At 39.0% G+C, this 18,591-nt stretch overlaps 1 protein-coding gene across 3 annotated transcripts in view; it reads right to left on the reverse strand.

Annotated features, from left to right (window-relative positions):
- The window catches only part of MAGI2 (membrane associated guanylate kinase, WW and PDZ domain containing 2), a gene marked incomplete at its 3' end in the record, with an annotated part of 1,345,444 nt that overhangs the window by 532,974 nt on the left and 793,879 nt on the right, over positions 1 to 18,591 (reverse strand). The gene's annotated exons all lie outside the window — the stretch shown is intronic.

An 18,591-nucleotide genomic window follows, 5' to 3' on the forward strand; every position in this document is an offset into this window, starting at 1 on the left:
CACTGAGCCACCCAGGCACTCCCCAACACTAAGTTCTTAATAGCTGCTCTTCCAGGTCATTTCCAGCTATTTATTTTCTTCTACCACATCATTAAAACATGTAACTGAAAGATGAAAACATCTGTTTTTCAGACTATGTTCCCCGTCACAGACAACACAGCCTCACTGTTGGCCTTCTTTCAGAAATTCCTCATATTTTCTCATCATTCGGCTGTTGTCACTCACAATCGACTTTCTTCCTAGTCCTGCAAGACTCTTAGTGACAGAGAAGCACCCTTTAGCACCTCCCAATTTCACATTAGGAAAAATTGAAAATGACAAATTAGTTTTCTTCTTCACTCAGTCAAAAAACATTTAGGAAGCAGCCGAGTGCCCTAAAACAGCATGGTTTTGGTGTCCCAGGCTGCCACATCTTAGCTCTGTGGGGCAGACAGGTCGTTAAACCTCCCTCAGTTTAGCCATCTGTAAACAGATGAGCCTCAGTTTAGTCATCTGTAAAATGAGAATAATGCTTGGCTGGGCACTGCCGAGGACGCCGGGCCAGGGTGTAGATTCCAGGATGGGTCATGAGGCGGAAAGTGAGCTGACACTCGGGGTGGCCCTTCGAGGAGAAGGAACATTTAGAAAGTCAGAGATGTGGGAGTAGCTCCCCAGATGAGATCAGGAAGAAAATGTCCTTTCATCTCCAACTCGTGGTTCTGTGAGCAAAGGCATGGAGGTAGGAACGTTGAGAGAATGTCCAAGAGTAGTGACGGTGAAGACCCATGTTCTTGGGCGTACAAGGTGAACAGGGAATGGAGAGAGGGAACGCGGGAACATCAGGCAGAGGACAGATCCTGGGGGCTTGAAAATCAAAAAATTCTGACTCCCCCTAACCCCGGAGTATGAGAAAAGGCACGGGGGTGAAAAGGAATAAATGGGTGAAAAGCATATCCACAAGATTGATCCTAACCTGGTAATGGTTAGTGTCACCGGTGAGAGAAACCTAACAAAGTTTTCCAGCCAGGATGACAGAAAAGAGCGTGTTATTATCAACAGCCAGAATAGACGAAAGGAGGTAAGAGATGTTGAAGTGATTTGTCCTGCAGGGACACCCAGAGGTCAGGAGAGAGGAGACTCCCAAATTAGCAAGCTATATATAGCAAAATCCATGCAATATGTAATACCACGGACACTTGGAATGCCCTAATACTTTATTGAGAAGTGTCATCAGATAACACATCTTTGGCATCTTTTTGCTAATTTAAATGACACAGCTGATTCTAAAATAGTTTTTTTTTTTTCATTGATAGTCAATCATATATGAAACTATTATTTGCAGGATCAAGGCCTAGAAAACTTTATGCAATTGAGCAAAAGAAGCTTAAAACTAATGCATAATGCCTAAACTACAAGGCTGAGATTTTTATGCTACTCCTGTCATAGATTTCTTATGTTAGATATGGAAAGTAACCAACTATAAGCCCATTTCTCCCTTCTACAAGATGAACTCAAGAAGTCTAACTACAAAACAAACAGTTAAAACTACTGAAATAAAATTAATATGACATGAGAAAACATGTAGTTTACAAAAATAATGATGTTTCTCCACTACCCCCCTTTATTCCAGCATTTCTAAGTAATTACTTCCTTTGAAAAAGTAAATTCATAATTGATAGACAAACTTGACTTTCAAGTTTTTATTTTCTTCATTTTTCTTCTATTTTCCCTTGTATTTGTCATCTCAGAAAAGTAATATATGGGATCGGCTCCTGAATATCAGAATGCCAATGGAATTGCTTTATTCCAGATAATAAGTGAATGCCACACAAAAAGAGATATAGCCACGTTTTCCAAATGCCTCAGCAGTCTCAGTAGGGGCACCTAGTAGGTGGCTCAGTTGGTTAAGCATCCGACTCTTGATTTTGGCTCAGGTCATGATCTCAGGGTCATGAGACTGACCCCCGCATTGGACTCCATGCTCAGTGGGGAGTCTGCTTAAGATTCTCTCTCTCCTCTCCCTCTGCCCCTTCTCTCCCCTTGTATGCTCTCTCTCTCTCTCAAAAGGAGAAAAAAAAGTCCCCTTAACAAACAGTCCATCGATATCAACCAGCCACAATGCATGCCAAATTAGTTGTTTACGTTTTTCCTCTTTCACAGAAATTTCCCGTTTAATTGGTAGCTTATGTATCAACTCTCCAATAAGACATTTAGGTTTAAAGGAAAAGAAATTGCAGGAAATCAATCCGTTAATTAGGTTGTACATTCATTTGTAAGAGTAAACACTTTGCAGATGTTCCTGACACCCATGTTCCTTCTTCCTCCAACCTCAAGAGCATCACTCCAGCAAGTGCTTCTAGTTCTCTTATAGGACCAGCTTCCCCCTCCTTACCACATCATTTCAGCCCTATACCCATATGCTAGAATGTCTGAAACCATTTCAGAAAATGCTACTTCCACCCCACACCTCTCTCTAGTGAACAGTCAATTCTCTGCTTCTCTCAGAATAAAACTCCATCAGAGTAGTCCACACTCAGTTGTCTCCAGTTCTTTTCTTCAGATCATTTCAAAAACCAACTCCAATCAGGTTCTTGTCCATACCATGACAACATAATTCTTCTTGTTCTGGTTACATCTATAAACTCACACAGTCCTGGTTCTCTCCCTACTTTATTCATTATTGCTTTCCAATCTCTTCTTCTGCTTCCTTTTTATCTTCCCAAACTCTAAGAGTTTCAGGCTCCCAAGGACTGGTTCTCAGACTACTTCATTCATTTGCACTCATTTCCTATATGATCTCATTTAGTCTCACAGCTTTAAATGCCATCTAGAAGATAACAACTTTCAAATTTATATCCCCAGTTCAAACCTGTCCTCTGAACTCCACATTCATATATCAGCTATTTGGTTCACCTCTGAATGTAGATGTCTTATAGCATTTCAAGCTATTCTTCTTTTTTACTCTTTTTTCTTTTCTTTTCCTATTTAATTTTTTAGTTATTTTATTTATTCTATTTGTTCTTTTAAATTTTTTAAAAGATTTCATTTATCTATTTGACCTAGAGAGAGAAAGAGCACAAGCAGGGGGAGTGGCAGGCAGAGGGAGAAGGAGAAGCAAGCTCCCCGCTGAGGAGGGAGCCCGATGTGGAGCTCAACCCCAGGACCTCAGGATCATGACTTGAGCTGAAGGCAGCTGCTTAACCGACTGAGCCACCCAGGTGTCCCACTTTTGTCCTTTTTTAAGCTCTCTAAATGGAATTATACAGTATACATTCTTTGTGACTGGCTTATTTTGCTCAGAATATTTAGGATTTTTCATATGTTTGCAGGTAGTAATCATTGTTCTCACTGCTACACAGTATTCTATTGCATGAATATGTCACAAGTTATTTTTACTTCTTTTGTTGATGGATATTTGCTTTATTTCCAGCTCAAAACTATTAAGAATGGAGCTGCCGTGCTCATTTCTGTTCTTTGCACATACATGTGTCTATTCCAACAGATTAGAATGGAAAAGTTTGGACACGGTGTGGGCATATGTTCAGCGTCAGGAAACTGTTGCCAGTTTCTCCAAGCATTTATGTCATTTGTTTCTTTTGCAATTTATTCTCACCCAATTCACTAAAATCTGGACTCTGCTACTTCTAAGTGAGGAGATCTTGTGAATATTCTTGAAACATTAATAACTCTTTATAGCTTTTAAACTTAAAATCATCTCTATAAGCAGGATTCCTGAAGTATAGCCAGGAGATATTAATTTTGAAGACAGTAACTGGATTGCTGGGGGGGAGGGAAGAAGAAAGAAAATAAGTTTCACAGACAAATAAAATAGGGGAACAGGGTTAATGAAATAAAACAAGTCTTTTAAGGCAAGGGTTCTCAGATTTGCCAATGTCTAATGTGTGTTGACAGTTACAGGAGTGGACGGACTATAGTGTACAGTGTTGGGATAGGAATTCTATGTGTGATAGAAAACCTTTCTTCTCCATGGAGTAACTTGTGGGGCTCTGGTTCCACAGAATACACTGTGAGAAATACTGGGCAAGAGTATTTGCTTAGTGATTACCAGAAATATCCATAATCCTTAAAGATGGCTCTGACTCAAGCACTAGCAACATCCAATATGCATGAAATTCTTTGTTCCAGATTATAACACCATCCTTCTTTGTTTTGATTTAATTCACCTTTGAGTTCTTTTTTCCATTGTTCTGTACCCTGAATCCATTCACAAATTCAGTGTCTGGGGTGGTTTTTAGTTCTTAACATTGCAAGTCTGGTTGCAACGATTCAATATTAATCTTTTATTCTTAAATGAAAGATTATAGGACTGGAGCAAAATTAGGTTACTTAAGATAAAACATATTTTAGCTTGAGTAAATAAAATTGCTGAAGATTTTATCATGTATCCATATATAGGCTAGCATTCTCTCCTTGAAGTAAAACACTCTTGGTCATGTTGATTAGTTTAAATAAACTTGTTATCCTGGTGCGTATTGAAATTATTATCACCTTCACTCTCCCATGTGTAAATTACAGATAAAGAAGACTCCCAAAGTTTCCTGCAGAGGTAGCATCACAATTGAGAGAGCAAATAATCTTATCAAATGTGATCTCCTGGATCTAATTTTTATCATTAATATAAGAAGGACTGAGGCAATGGGGGCTATTCTGGCTCCTATTCTCAGTTAACTTGAATTCAGTGTAATATACTTTGGAATGAATATTGGATTTCAATAAAGAACATTTGGGGAATTTGAAACCCAGAAAGCAAGGAAGGCATCCAAATTTATGATGGCTCAAAGATGCTTGAAATAGCAATTTATGCCAGATCAAATACCATTTAAATGGGTTGTAGACTACTGGGAAAAAGTGTTTATGGAACATCTTATATTTGCAAAGTGCTTTCAGTCATTTTTAATAGTCAAGTTGGGTGGAGAGCTATAATTGCCACTGACAAGGACAGCTCAATATGACAACTGACATTCAAGAGATTTATGGAAAATCAAATTATCCTAAGGTGTTTTATTTGATCATGAAAATAACAACAATAACAGGGGAAAAGATAGAAGAGGAAGAGAATAAAAAATAAAAAGAAAAAAATGGAGGAAGAAATGTATGTCGGGAAGCAAGAATAATAATTCTTGGTATTGAATTTTCTATCTGGCAAAGTCCTGGCATGTAATTAATGTCTGATATATATATTAGTTATCTTCACTATTAGTCCACTATTCCTCAAAATTTCTGGAACTGTATATAGATTGCAAGTTAAAAAGACAGAAGTGTTATAACAAATGGTTTCTAATACAACAAATCAAAAGAAAACGAGGGACACACTCTTAACACTAAACAAGAGGTAATAACAAATGATCAATGGGAAAAGTAAATCTCTCTGCTTTGCAGCTTGTGGGTCATTAGCGGTTAGCAAAGATTTTTAGTGGCTTTCATGTTGTCTCTTGCTGGGCTACTCAGAGCTTATGGCTCATCTAATGCTATATAATTAATCATGAAGGGAATCAGTGTATGTGGTATCCTTTCAATGATGCCAACTCTAAAGAACATTCATATAAATCAAAGATTGAAAGTAGTTTAAGTCTCATTAGGTAAGTGTAACTTTAATCCTGGTGGAGAAGATAAAGCATGTTAGATTGAGGCCAAAGGCCACGAGGTGCGATTTTGCTACACTGGTGGCCCCCAATGGACCACATCTCCTCGTTTTCATATCCTGGAACTGCCCCATACTGACTCTGGTTTAGCTATGGGACTTACACTGGCCGATAAGAGGCTGGCAAGCAGAGGCTCAATCAGAGCTTGCACGCTGGGACAGGCCTTCTCAGAATGCTCTCTCTTAGAACTTAGCCATCATGCCAAAGGAAATCCAAAATATCCTGCTGGACTCTGAGAGGGCATTCCTCAAACCACATGAAGGAGGACTGAGGCTCCCCAGCCAATCTTCCCTGCTGGATGTGATTACATGAGAGCCTCCTGCCACACAATATTGAGCAGAAAGCACTGTCCAACTCAGTCTAGCCAACCCACAGAATCATGAGAAATAAAATCAATGCTGCCTTAAGGTACCAGGTTTTGGAATGGTTACATTCACAGCAATAAGTAGATGAAAAAACACATATTCCAGGGAAATCATAACATTGATTTATCCTTATATATAATTCAAATTGTTTTAAATTTTTTTCTGAAAGTAATATATTCACATCATTTAAACAGTCAAATTGCCTTACAGTGCTAATAAAGGTGAGTAATTTCTTTACCTACCCCTAATTCCTCTCCCTAGAGGCAATCATTAGCTCTCTAATTTTGCTTTTTCCCTTTACTTTAATATGTCTTTGCATTTCTTATATTACTCTTGATTTATCCATTTCAGATATTACATATTGACGGCGTATTACGGCAGAAGAGTCTTCATCTCTCTCATATAATTCCTCAGTCTTCTTTCACATTTCTTATTGAATTAATATTCTGTGTTTATATATTATGAGCATATAAATATTGTTCACTGCGGGGGAAAGTAGTTTAATTCTGTGCTCCTTTCTTGAATAACCAAGTTTTATTTTACCTTTTTTGTTTGCTATACTATTATTATTTTTTATTCCTAATTGTTCTTTCTTCTCACACTCTTTAACAATACCTTTCAATTGTTTCCCACATGCTCAGACTCATCAGATAATTCAGTAGTTCCCTTTTGTTCTCTTGGAGAATGCTTTTCTGGAGCCCTCCATTCTCTCCTTCTCACCTGAAGTGTTTTGATCTACCACACAGCGGAAATCTCAAGACTTCCCTTTACAACTACCAGACCATTTCCTGGACTCACTCCTTCATTAAAGACCCCATTTCCTAGAACTCCTGGTTCTACTTCTTTTAGAGGACCAATCTTCCTGTAATTTCTTAAGAAATGGTATTTGGAGGCAAATGTTTACATCTTGTACAGCTACCGGAAAATTTCTTCCTTTATACTCTATCAATAATTTTATTTGCTCTGGTATCTCTAGGTAGAAAATTGGTTCTTTAAGAGTTTAAAAGTCCTCATTCGATTGTCCTTTTTTTTTTTTTTTAAGACTTTATTTATTTGAGAGAGAAACAGAGAGCATGAGCAGGGGGAGGGGTAGAGGGAGAGAGGGAGAGAATCCCAAGCAGATGTCACACTAAGCATGGAGCCCAATGTGGGTCTTGATCTCAAGACCCCTGAGATCATGACCTGAGCTGAAAACAAGATTTGGACACTTATCCAACCGAGCCACCCAGATGCCCCTCTATTATCTTGTTTCCAGTACTGTTCAGAAGTATGCCATTTTTATTCTGTAATTTTTGTATATGCCCAATGTTTGCCTCTCCAAAAACTTTTCCTTTCCTTCCTGTCCAGAAATTTCATAATGGTGCAAATCAAGGTGTATATGTGTGTTATATTCTTTTTGATGGGCAGTGAATCTTGAGGTAACTAAACTTAAGCTTTTAATATTTTCTTTGACTGTTTCTTCCTCTGATTTTTGTCTTGTCTCTGGGACTCTCAAGTCAAATGTGCGCTTCCTGGATTATCTACTCATTTTTCTCTTCGGTAAACAGCACTAAATTTTATCTCAATTATGAATGATTTTGAATTTTAGCTTTTGAAAGTTTAATTCCTACGATCTTTGGTATTCTGAAGCTATTGTTTTTTTTATTATATTAATTATTGCTTTTTGAAAAATTTCTTCAAAAGCCATCATTTGCTTTCAAGTCTTCTGGGTTTCTGTTTGGAGCTGCATTTTGGTTTCCGTCTTTCAGGTTTGAGGGTTCATCATACGCTCAGTGGTCTTTGCTGTGCTTCAATTTAAAAATGGATTAGATAAAAAGTTGATTGTATAATTTGTGTGAGTGGACGGGGCTTCTCCACTGGTGGTTTTCAGTATATATTGTTTGGGTGGTAAGCTGGCTTTTTATCGGGCTAGGGGAGAAGTCTTCAGTGCCAGATATAAGAAGCCACTTACCTCCTCCGTCGAAGAAACCTCCAGTTTCCTGCATGAAATTTTTAAGTCGAGCTGGAAGCTGGGCTGTAAACCTTTCCTTAAACGTACTTCCAGCCTGGCACCAAGCCCCTGCCCATGGCTCTGCTTCTTGTCCGTAGGCCCCTCATTTCTCAACTGAGATTTCTCCAAAGAATAACTGTCTAGTGTTTGGAAAGATTGAGCAACAAGGGTAATTAATTGGCTACATGTGGTAGGTATGGATACCTGAGAATCAAATGATTTCTTTTCAGACTTTCAACCGTTCTGCCTACCCCAAGCTCCAGACTTTACCCTGGCATCAGCGAGCCCTGGTCCCGCCATTGAAATGACTCTCCAGCATTCTGTGGGAAGGCAACAGAATGGAGGAAACTGACTTGTTCCTAACTGGTATTCCTCACTACAGGCTTTTTATATTTCATTACTATTTCTTTTGCTCTCACCAATCAGATACTCTCCTGTACCCACTTTCCCGATTCTGAAAATGCACTGACCTTCCAGTCTTCTGATGCTACTCCCCTCTCCCTTTCCAATGGGAGTTTACATATTTTCCCACTTACCCTGTCATCTTAGTGATATTTGGTGAGTAAGAAGATTAAAACATATGTTCCCTGCATCAAATTAACTGTAAGACCTTTTTTTTTTTTTAATTTTTTTTTTAATTTTTTTTTTTTTAACAGGTAAATTTTCCCCTGGCTAAAATGGAGTTGTAACACATTAGGGCTACTTAGTGGGATGTATGACTTGCTTAATATATAGTCACATCTTGACACTGGATAAAGACTAAACTACATCATCAAGCAACTGGCAACAGCTATAGCTTGGTGAAGGAGAAAGCATTCTGGTTCAATCTGAATTCCTGCTAAAATAGAATTATAGTCCTCACCACAAGTGAAAGTGATAAATGTGCTGTACAATGAAGTGTTATGAGACATGTTGATTACAGGGAAGCATGCAGTTCCAAATACAGTGTGAGGCACTGGTAAGATGATGAGGGTGAATAACTGTTCTGTATGCAGAGAAGGGTTATCAATTCCAATGTTCAACTTTAGTAAATGAATTAAGTGCTATCTTCAAAAAATGTTCAAAACCATCCTTAAATCACACTTTCTCTATAACATCATCTCCCTGATTTATCATCCAGAAATAATCTTACTCTCTTTCAATAAACATTTGCTATCAATACCTGTAGTTTCTAGTATTTTTAATTTCATTGAATGAAAAATGCATCCCCACTGGGCCTTTCTTCCCTAACTGAAGTAACAACACAGGATTGTCAAAATTATTGGCCCAGTAGGGATGTTAAACAAATAAACAAAAACAACCACAGAACAATAATAAACTATCACTATCATTCCACTTAAAAAGGGCTATTAATTGGAACAATTTGAAAAATTAAATAAATACCCAAGTGTTTAATTAGAGGCCAAAGTATGAATAAATACCCATGAGTCCATACTGATATAAATGTTTGAGTAAAATAAATGAGGGAGAAGAGACAAATCTGCACATTAGAATGTTATGTGATTTATTTAGATTCCCATTCCTCAGTGAGGCAACGGATAACTTCCTACCCTCTCAGTATGGGCTGCACACACAGTGTGAAGGGACGTCTGAGTGGCTCAGTCAGTGTAGCAGCTTCTCTTGGTCCAGGTCAGGATCCCCAGGGCCTGGGATGTAGACTTGCATGGTCTGGCTCCCTGCTCTGTGGGGAGTCTGCTTCTTCCTCTCCCTTTGCCACTCGACACACCCACCCACTTATGCTCTCTCTTGCTCACTCTCTCCCTCTCAAATAAATGAATAAAATCCTAAAACCAAAACCAAACAAAACAGAACAACAACAACAACAACAACAAAACCCACTACAGGGTGAAAAGGGGATGGGATGGGAAGAATAATCTTATAGTGGAGAAACCTCAAAACCAACACCACTCAGACACATGATGAACCATAACATCAACAGTGATAAAGTTACAAGTCACATCGATCAGACATACCTACAAATGATGTGATAAAAATGGCACTTTATCTCTGAGGCCTTCTTCCCTAAAATCCATAACCAAAGTGTAACCATGAGAAAAAAAGAGAAATTCAAATTGAGAGATACTGTACAAAATACTGGACCAGTACTTCTCTAAACTGTCAGTCATCAAAAATAAGAAAAGTCTAAGAAACTATCATAGCCTAAGGAGACACTACAACTAAATGTAATGTGGAATCCTGGATGGGGTCCTGGAACGGAAAAATGATTTTTGGTAAAAATTAAGGAAATACGAATAAAGTATAGACTTTAGTTAATAACATTTATCCAAATGTGTTCAGTAGTTATAATAAATGTACTAATGTCATATCAAAGCAGACAATGGACACGGGTATATAAGAACTTTTTGTACTATTTTTGTAACTTTTCTACAAATCTAAATCTACTTTAAAATTAAAAGTTTACAAAAAAGCTACTACAACTACAAGTAGAATAAAGATAATCTTTTAAATTAAGTCGGGGCCCTTTATGAAAAACAAAAGAAAAAAACAAAACAAAAAGCCCCTCTATAATGCATCTATTTTTTTGGGTAACATTTTGGCTGTTGGGACATACTGATCTTTATCTTTCTGGGGTCCTCATTTGTGGTACTGTTGTGACATGTACAATTTCTCCTTCCCTTGAGAAGCCTACAATTAAATGGGGTTTTATATTTGAATCTATCATTTTCAATATTTAACACTGTGCCTTCTGATGTGGGAAGCAAAGGCAAAGGAAAAATCAAATTTCCTTACAACCTACAGCCCATTGACATGTCCTTGAAACAGGCAGAGTGACATTCTCCTAGGAACTCAGCTGCCTTGATGCTGACAATCTGCTAAGGGCAAAAGGCAACCTTAGCCCTATCTCTGCCCCCTCCCCCATCCCTATAGGTCTTCTTTAACATATAAAAATTCCTTTGGAAACTTCCTTTATCTCTACTCCCCCAAGATATACGTTGGCAACCATCCCCTAGGCATATGGCCCACCCTATACATCTGAAAGTTCCCATAACTAAGGTTTTATTAGACAATAATAAATGGCCTTTTCCTAACAATAGCTACTCCCTCAATGTCCTGGAAATACCTTGGAGGTCTGTGCTGTCCCTAATGCCCTCCCAGCTTGAAAGTATATAATCAGTCAACTGTCACAACCCCAGTGCAGCTCTTTCTGCCCACGGGTCCTGTTTCTGTGCTTCAATAAAACCATGGTTTTGCACTGAAGATGGCTTCAGAATTTTCTTGAATTTTCTACGTCACCTCCCACATTATAGAGTCTGAAGAAATAAGATATCTTCTATGCAACTTATTTATATCGTTTTATCCCACTCAACTGGACAGATCAAATATATGCAGATCAAACTTGAGCAGGAACTATTGCTAAGTATATGGGAAAAAATGTTCAAAATGACAGATGTGATTAAAAGGAGTCCAAAACACGAGACAGCTGGAAATATGCAGCCATTTTTTCTGCTCAAAATATGAAAACAAAAACAACCAGTAAAGTTTGGGGTTTTAGTGTCACCCGCGAGACCCGAGCCCTGACCTTTACTGCTCACCTGCTAGTACCCACTGACCTTTGTCCCACGTTATTCCTTTAGTCTTTCCTGCTTATCCCTTAACTCTGGCAAAAGACCCAGCAGGAATACCGTCCTGTGATGGAAACTGAAACTACCCCTCAAGCAATAATGACTAAACAGATGAAGAGCTTTGGCAAGCCTGGACCACCCAGAAAAGTTAGAACTTAACCCCTGTTTCCCATCTGTGTTGATGGACCACGGAGTGACCTCTGGGATGATCTACAATTACCTTGGCTTCATTATAATACGAAAATCTCTGCCCAGGGAGGAGGACAAGCCTTATTTACAGAATGCACAATGCAGGTATAGACATGTTTCCTTAAGGAGCATGTGTGACTTATGTCTGCCTCTATATATAATGAGAAGGCTTCTCTACCTAAATATTCACCCTAACCCTACATAAAAGGAACCTATTCACCTTTGCTTGGGCAGTCACGGTTTTGGAAGTTACCTTCTTATTTGCTACAAATAAAATTTCCTTTCTGTGACAACTTCACCTGGTGTAGTTTCTATCTGTAACTCACCAACAAGTGAATGCATGTTAGTTTGGTTACATTAGTTGAATGTAAGATTAATATGAGTCAGTAATATATTGTTGTTAAGAATTAATGATAGGGGCACCTGGATGCCTCAGTCAGTTAAGCGGCTGCCTGTGGCTCAGGTAATGATCCCAGGGTGCTGGGATAGAGCCCACATCATGCTCCATGCTCAGTGGGGAGTCTGCATCTCCCTCTTTCTCTGCCCCCCCCCCCGCTCATGTGTGCTCTCTCCCTCTCTCAAAAAAAAAAAAAAAAAAGAGAGAGAGAGAGAGAGAGAAATAATTAGCAATAGGCAATATTATAAAAATTGGATTAAATTTTGGAAAAGGGAGGGGCACCTGGGCGGCTCAGTGGGTTAAAGCCTCTGCCTTCAGCTCAGGTCATGATCCCAGGGTCTTGGGATCGAGCCCCACATCGGGCTCTCTGCTCAGCAGGGAGCTTGCTTCCTCCTCTCTCTCTGCCTGCCTCTCTGCCTACTTGTGATCTCTATCAAATAAATAAATAAAATCTTTAAAAAAAATAAATTTTGAAAAGGGAGAACAATTGTTGATTTTACAGACGTTTTGAGTTTCTTCATTTTATTTTATAAATTATCGATACTGGTCATATAATATTTCCTTAATTAGAAGAATTAGATTTAACTTTAAAAGAAAATAAATCTTATCACAATTTTTTAAGCTGAATTTTTAAGCTGAAGTTATTTAGAAGAGATTTTTATTCTCATTTGGGGGTTCATTAGTATGATGGGAACCAGTTATCATTGTGCATAAAGGTCCAAAGAAAAGGGCATTCAACTGCATTCTACTTGTATATTACACTGGTTTTCATTTGAAGTACGGAAAATTTGGCATATGGTCTGCAAATTTCTTACGATGATCATAAAACATGGCTAAATATTACTAATCTTTATTTATGGTTGTGCTTAAGAATGAAAAACTCAAAATCCATAAACCCCAAGAAAGAGGCTGAGGACATAAGAAAGACCTTATGGGGAGAAAAAGCTTTTTTAGTTTAAGACAGAGAACTATGAAGATAAAACTATTGCAGGTAATAATAACAGGACACATGCACACACATTTATACACACACATATATATATTATACAGCGAACAGAAACCAACGTAAACACACTCATACAGTAAGCCCACTCAGTGGGGAAATGAATGCAGAAAGAAAAGAGAATCCATTTTTAAAACAAAACACTAAAAAAAAAAGAAAGAGTAAGTGAAAAAGAGACAAAAGAGAAGGAATTGAGGCAAGAGAGCAAAAGAGGATTTATGCCTGGAAACAGAAAAGGGAAGACACAAAGGAGGAAAGAAAGATGAAGAAAGAGGACTCCTCTGGAGATTCTAAAGTGAATGTATTGTCACACTGTTTCTGGAACTGTAGATGTAAGGGTGTTAACACCTTTTTATTCCTCCATTTGAAATGTTAATTAGCTCATTAACCACTGTTCCTGGCTCTCAGTAGGGGAGCAGGGCATTATCCCTCCGGGTTGACTAGATGTAAGAACAGAGTAAGAATGCCCCCAAGCATCCAAAGAAATCTTTGCTTTCCAGATCCAAGAGCCTTATTGGCTCGGTTGGATATTTACATATTTGGTTTTATAGACGCTTTTCTAAGAAACTTTTTGTCTCCACTGTAAGTTGCACTACTTGGAACATCTGCACCAGAAGGCTCAGAGGCAGGCTTCTGCTTACTACACATCGAGCCTCATCTCTGGGGTTAACTCCTGTCTGAAATTTTCCCCAGGTCTGGTAATGAAAACATCTAACCTCCTGGTAAACCATAAGCTCCGTGAAGACTGCAACAAATTCTCAGTAGCTGGTACAGTGACTGATGTCAAGAAGGTGCTTAATACATATTGGGCATATCAATAAACGACGAGATGAATAGTGGACGGATGGGTGAATGTTCTGAAGGTCTGTATGTCTCTTTCCAACCAGACTGTGATGTAGGGACCAACTCTATCTATGAATTTCCAATATCCGATTTTGTACATCGGACATATAATTAAACTTACAAGTGAGTGAATAAATGAATGGAGTTACTACTGATATCCTCAACAAGATGATTTTTAAAATATAATTTAGAATTAAACATTTTCAAGTAATATATTTTTTGTAAGTAATATAGGAAAGTATGTGTGTGTGTGTGATTATGTAGGTGTGTGTTTTACAATGAGATGGTTCTCAAAAACTTTGAAGTAAAGGAAATCATTTTTCCTTTCGAATTTAAAAATTTAAATTCAACACATGAGATCAAAAACATGTATGCCACCTTAAAAAAATCACTTACTGCCCAGCGCAATATTATCATGTAACTATTTAGAAGGATAGAAATAGAGTAAATGAAAAGGGAGGTAGTGATTACTGGCTCTTTCTGTTGCTATGCTCGAATAGGTCATTCAAAACAAGGTGATGATTTGCTTGTTCAGTCACATGTTACTCACAGAACAACCTACAAATGCTATTTGGCAACTGCTTCGTGTTGGTGATTATAATGCAATCCAGACTGTCAGGACATAATAGTAAGAACTAGGATACTTCATTCCAATGGGGGCATAGGCAGGGTTCAGAACATTAAATTTTAGTGTAATCCATAGATATAATATTGGGAATGATCCAGTTGCCTTATGATCATCCTTAGCTGCCAAGGCTGGTTAGAAAACACTTCAGTTCAGCAAATGACTCTCAGAGTACTCTGCAGGAATCTTTAGTGGATTCTGATGCCTGCAAATAATGCATTCAGATCAGAAATACAGAAGAGGCTGGGTTTTATCTGTTTCTATCAAACATCTGATGAGGATAAACTTTAAAAACATTGTTTATTCTTAATCTGAAATTATTTTTAATCAAAGACATCAAAAAAGATCAGTGAGGTCTGCCTATTGATTAGACAGACAGACACCCCACTTCCTTCCCCATCCCAACCAAGGTAATGGCAACATGAGGGCAGATGGTGACAATTCACTGCTAATTTCAATAGGATTCCTACTTTATGACATATAAACAAAAAGCACTTCCCAATTATAGTGTTTTTGAATTGTGATGGTGGGTGGCTAGGGATTCATAATTTCAACTTCTACTCTTCAAAAACGTGTTCAAGAAACACACAGACACATGAGGTTATACCAGTTGTTTAAGAAATACTTGGTGAAGGCCAGGAGAAATATCTACTCAGAGACCTGGAGGCAGAGCTGTAGGCCCAGGCCTGAGTGTGGCAGGACATGATGTACAAGCACCTTGAGTACAACCATTTCCTTCTCCAACCAAAGTGAAGACAACCTCTTGCTTCTCTCCAACCATAAGAAGGTGGCTTCCTGATGCTCTCAGGGCCACTGTGCACATACACACCCTCAGGGCCACTAGTATCCTTTTCTATCCATTCCAAGATTCATACTCCCCAGTAATATAATACCACGAGGAGGGGAAAGAGACACATGGCTAGTACATGGTCAGAACTTTGGCTGTAAGTCCACAGCAGGAAGAGCAGAGACAAAAGCAACTCTTCAAGAACACTGTTCTTTAAAGAGTAGTAACTTTTCACTTAAGTATTTTTCAAGGTAAAAATTACAAACTAAATAATGCAGTGATGCATTTCCTGCCTGTATTTACATGACCAGGTAGCAAAAGCAGAGCTTTCTTGCTCAGTTCAGCAAAGGAAACTAGTTTAAAAAAAAAAAAAAAAAAAAAAAAAAGGCTTCACATCAGAAATGTAGCATGTAACCAAACCCCTCCACTAGGCTTCAGGCATAAGGTATAAATGGATTCTAAGAGCAACCAGGTGGAAAGTGAAGGGGAGCGGAAATATCAGTGGTTGGCAAACATTAGGTCTGAATACATTTCTTCTTACTGAACAGAAAGTCTCTAACTTGGGATCTATAAAATGGTTTCATACTTAAAACAAAGAGGGGTGCCTGGGTGGCTCAGTTGGTTAAGCGACTGCCTTCAGCTCAGGTCATGATCCCAGAGTCCCAGATTGAGTCCAAGGATCAAGTCCCAAGATTGAGTCCCGTGTCAGGCTCCCTGCTCAGTAGGGAATCTGCTTCTCCCTCTTACTCTCACCCCTCTCATGTTCTCTCTCACCCTCTCTCTCTCTTTCTCTCTCAAATAAATAAAGTCTTGGAAGGAAGGAAGGAAGGAAGGAAGGAAGGAAGGAAGGAAGGAAGGAAATGATTAAACCCTTAGCATAGAGGACAAGCATATTTTGGAAATGGATTGTGGATGGAAGCCGCGTATGCTATTTCCAGGCCTTATTCTTTACAACTTCCCAGGCAATCCTTAATTTTCTTTTCCCTGACAGCCAAATGGAGAAAACTCCAAATTGGAAGGCACATGCTAAAGACGGTTGGAGATGCAGGATGGAAAGAGTCTGATCCCTAAGTGAACACTTGAAAGAGAGCTATCTAACCAGGAACACCTACATGAGATTACTGCTTGAGAAGAAACAAATTTTTATTGTGTTAAGTCACTGAGATTTTAGGACCTATTTATTACAGCAGTGAGCATTATGTTAACTATACTACTAATATAGAAGCCTTGGGGGAAATAGGGCCAGTGATGCTATTTGATTTTGGAGGAGGAACACAGGGGAAACATGATATGTTAGAAAGATCTGTTTCTGAACACGGCCCTGCCATTGTTTTGCTAGGAGGTGAGTAGGTCACTTGAAATCCAGGAGTCTCATTCCTGGTCTTTAAATAAAGTGTTTGCAACAAGTTGCCCTAAGTTAGTTACTGCTTACCTTTCTTCAGACTTGAAATTGTGTGGTTCGTTGATCATAAGTGAACACTCTAATACCAGACACCGCTCAAGTCAGCAGTTAAAAAGTGTCAGTATAGAAAAAAAGTAGAGGATATTTTCAGTAGCCCATCTTGAGCTGACTTGCTAAAAACCTTTGCACCAAAACACATGGGAAACAGAACTTAACCTGGTCAGAGTAAAGATAAGCCTCTCTTACCCAAATAATTATTATGAGAAATGTAACCATTTTTAGAAATGGATAAAAACAAAAATTCCCTGTCAATGAGCTGTAAATACATCCCCTTGGAAACGTCAACCAAGGCACGGTGTGATGAAAGACAAGGTTAGATTCAAGTCGAACACTTCAAGAAATAGCCAAAGTGTCTGCGAGTACTGACCTCATCCCCTTGGGGGAACTGTAAAAGCACACCTGTCCCTCGATTCATTTATAATTAGGATCAGTAATACTCTGGACGGTACTGAAGAGAACAATCATATATTGGCAGGAAAGAATGAGATGATAACCTAAAGGTCACTTTCATTTCTCTTGTCTATGCTAATTGAGTCCTTATGATGGAGGATTCAGGGGGAGCCAAATGGAGACAAGCATACCTTCTGCACGGAGCCCTGACGCCCTTACAGAATGAATTACACAAGTGCTTCTAAATAGCAGAGGTCACTAAGCACTTTTAGGATAGGAAGCTTACATAACCCGTGTGTGGTGGGGAAAAACAAAATACAACCACAATTAAAAAACACTTAAACACGAGTGTCCTAGCTCAGTTGAATAGCTTCGGAATAAAATCGGCCCTGGGGGATATTTCATTCCTCTGGACAGAGGTAGTTAACTAAGAACAGGATGTTCGCCTCATGAAGGTGGGCTGGAGTCTGTCCATCAGCACGCAGAAAGGAAAGTACGATTTCCCCACATAAATCGGTGAAGGTCTAAAACACCTTTCATCAGCACAGTGCAGGGCACATCATGAGACAAGTGGGTGATGAAGATCTAATGCAACGTAGACCTAACACAGTTGTAATTCAGGGCTGGTGATAGTCATCGCCTGAGAAATAGTAGTGCTGGGCTGTGTGACTGAAGCAGGGAGCTGGTACTTGATAAGAATGGCAGGGGGCATGGGAGATGAGCCAGGTGGTGATCGAGTGCCCAGGCTTTGGACGGTAGCCAGACCTTGGCTCAAATCCTGATTCTGCCACTAACTAGCTGTTCTAATGCTTCATGTTAATGGCTTAGCTGTTTAATGGTAGGTAACTTAGCCACTCAATTTCCTTATCTATAAAACAGACATAAAAACATGTACCTCACAGGGTTTTTGTGAGATTTAAATGAGACTGAAAATATGCAGTCAGATACCCAGGCTGGACCTAAGCTGTGCCTGCTACTAAGATTTAAATACATTTGGAAAAATCTGATAAAAAGGTGAAGTAAGCTATCCAGGAAACTATTTGCATGAAGAATAAAGAAGCCTCCAGAAAAAGACTTTCTGAGGAAAGAGCTAACTTGAGATGGTATTGGTCTGAGAAACGGCGGGGAGGAACGCTTCTGCATCTAGCTCGATGTCCGCCATTCAAATATACCATAGGTTAGCACCCCCCAGATGCCTGTCTGTGATGAAGGGAGCCAGAGGGCTGTGAATGCAACGGTCAAGGGCTCTGGCACGAAAGCCCTGTTGGAACAGAGGCAAGCGCACTGTGGTATTCACCTAACAGGGCTATTTAG

This window comes from Martes martes (assembly GCF_963455335.1).
Source record: "Martes martes genome assembly, chromosome: 11".
NCBI lineage: Eukaryota > Metazoa > Chordata > Mammalia > Carnivora > Mustelidae > Martes > Martes martes.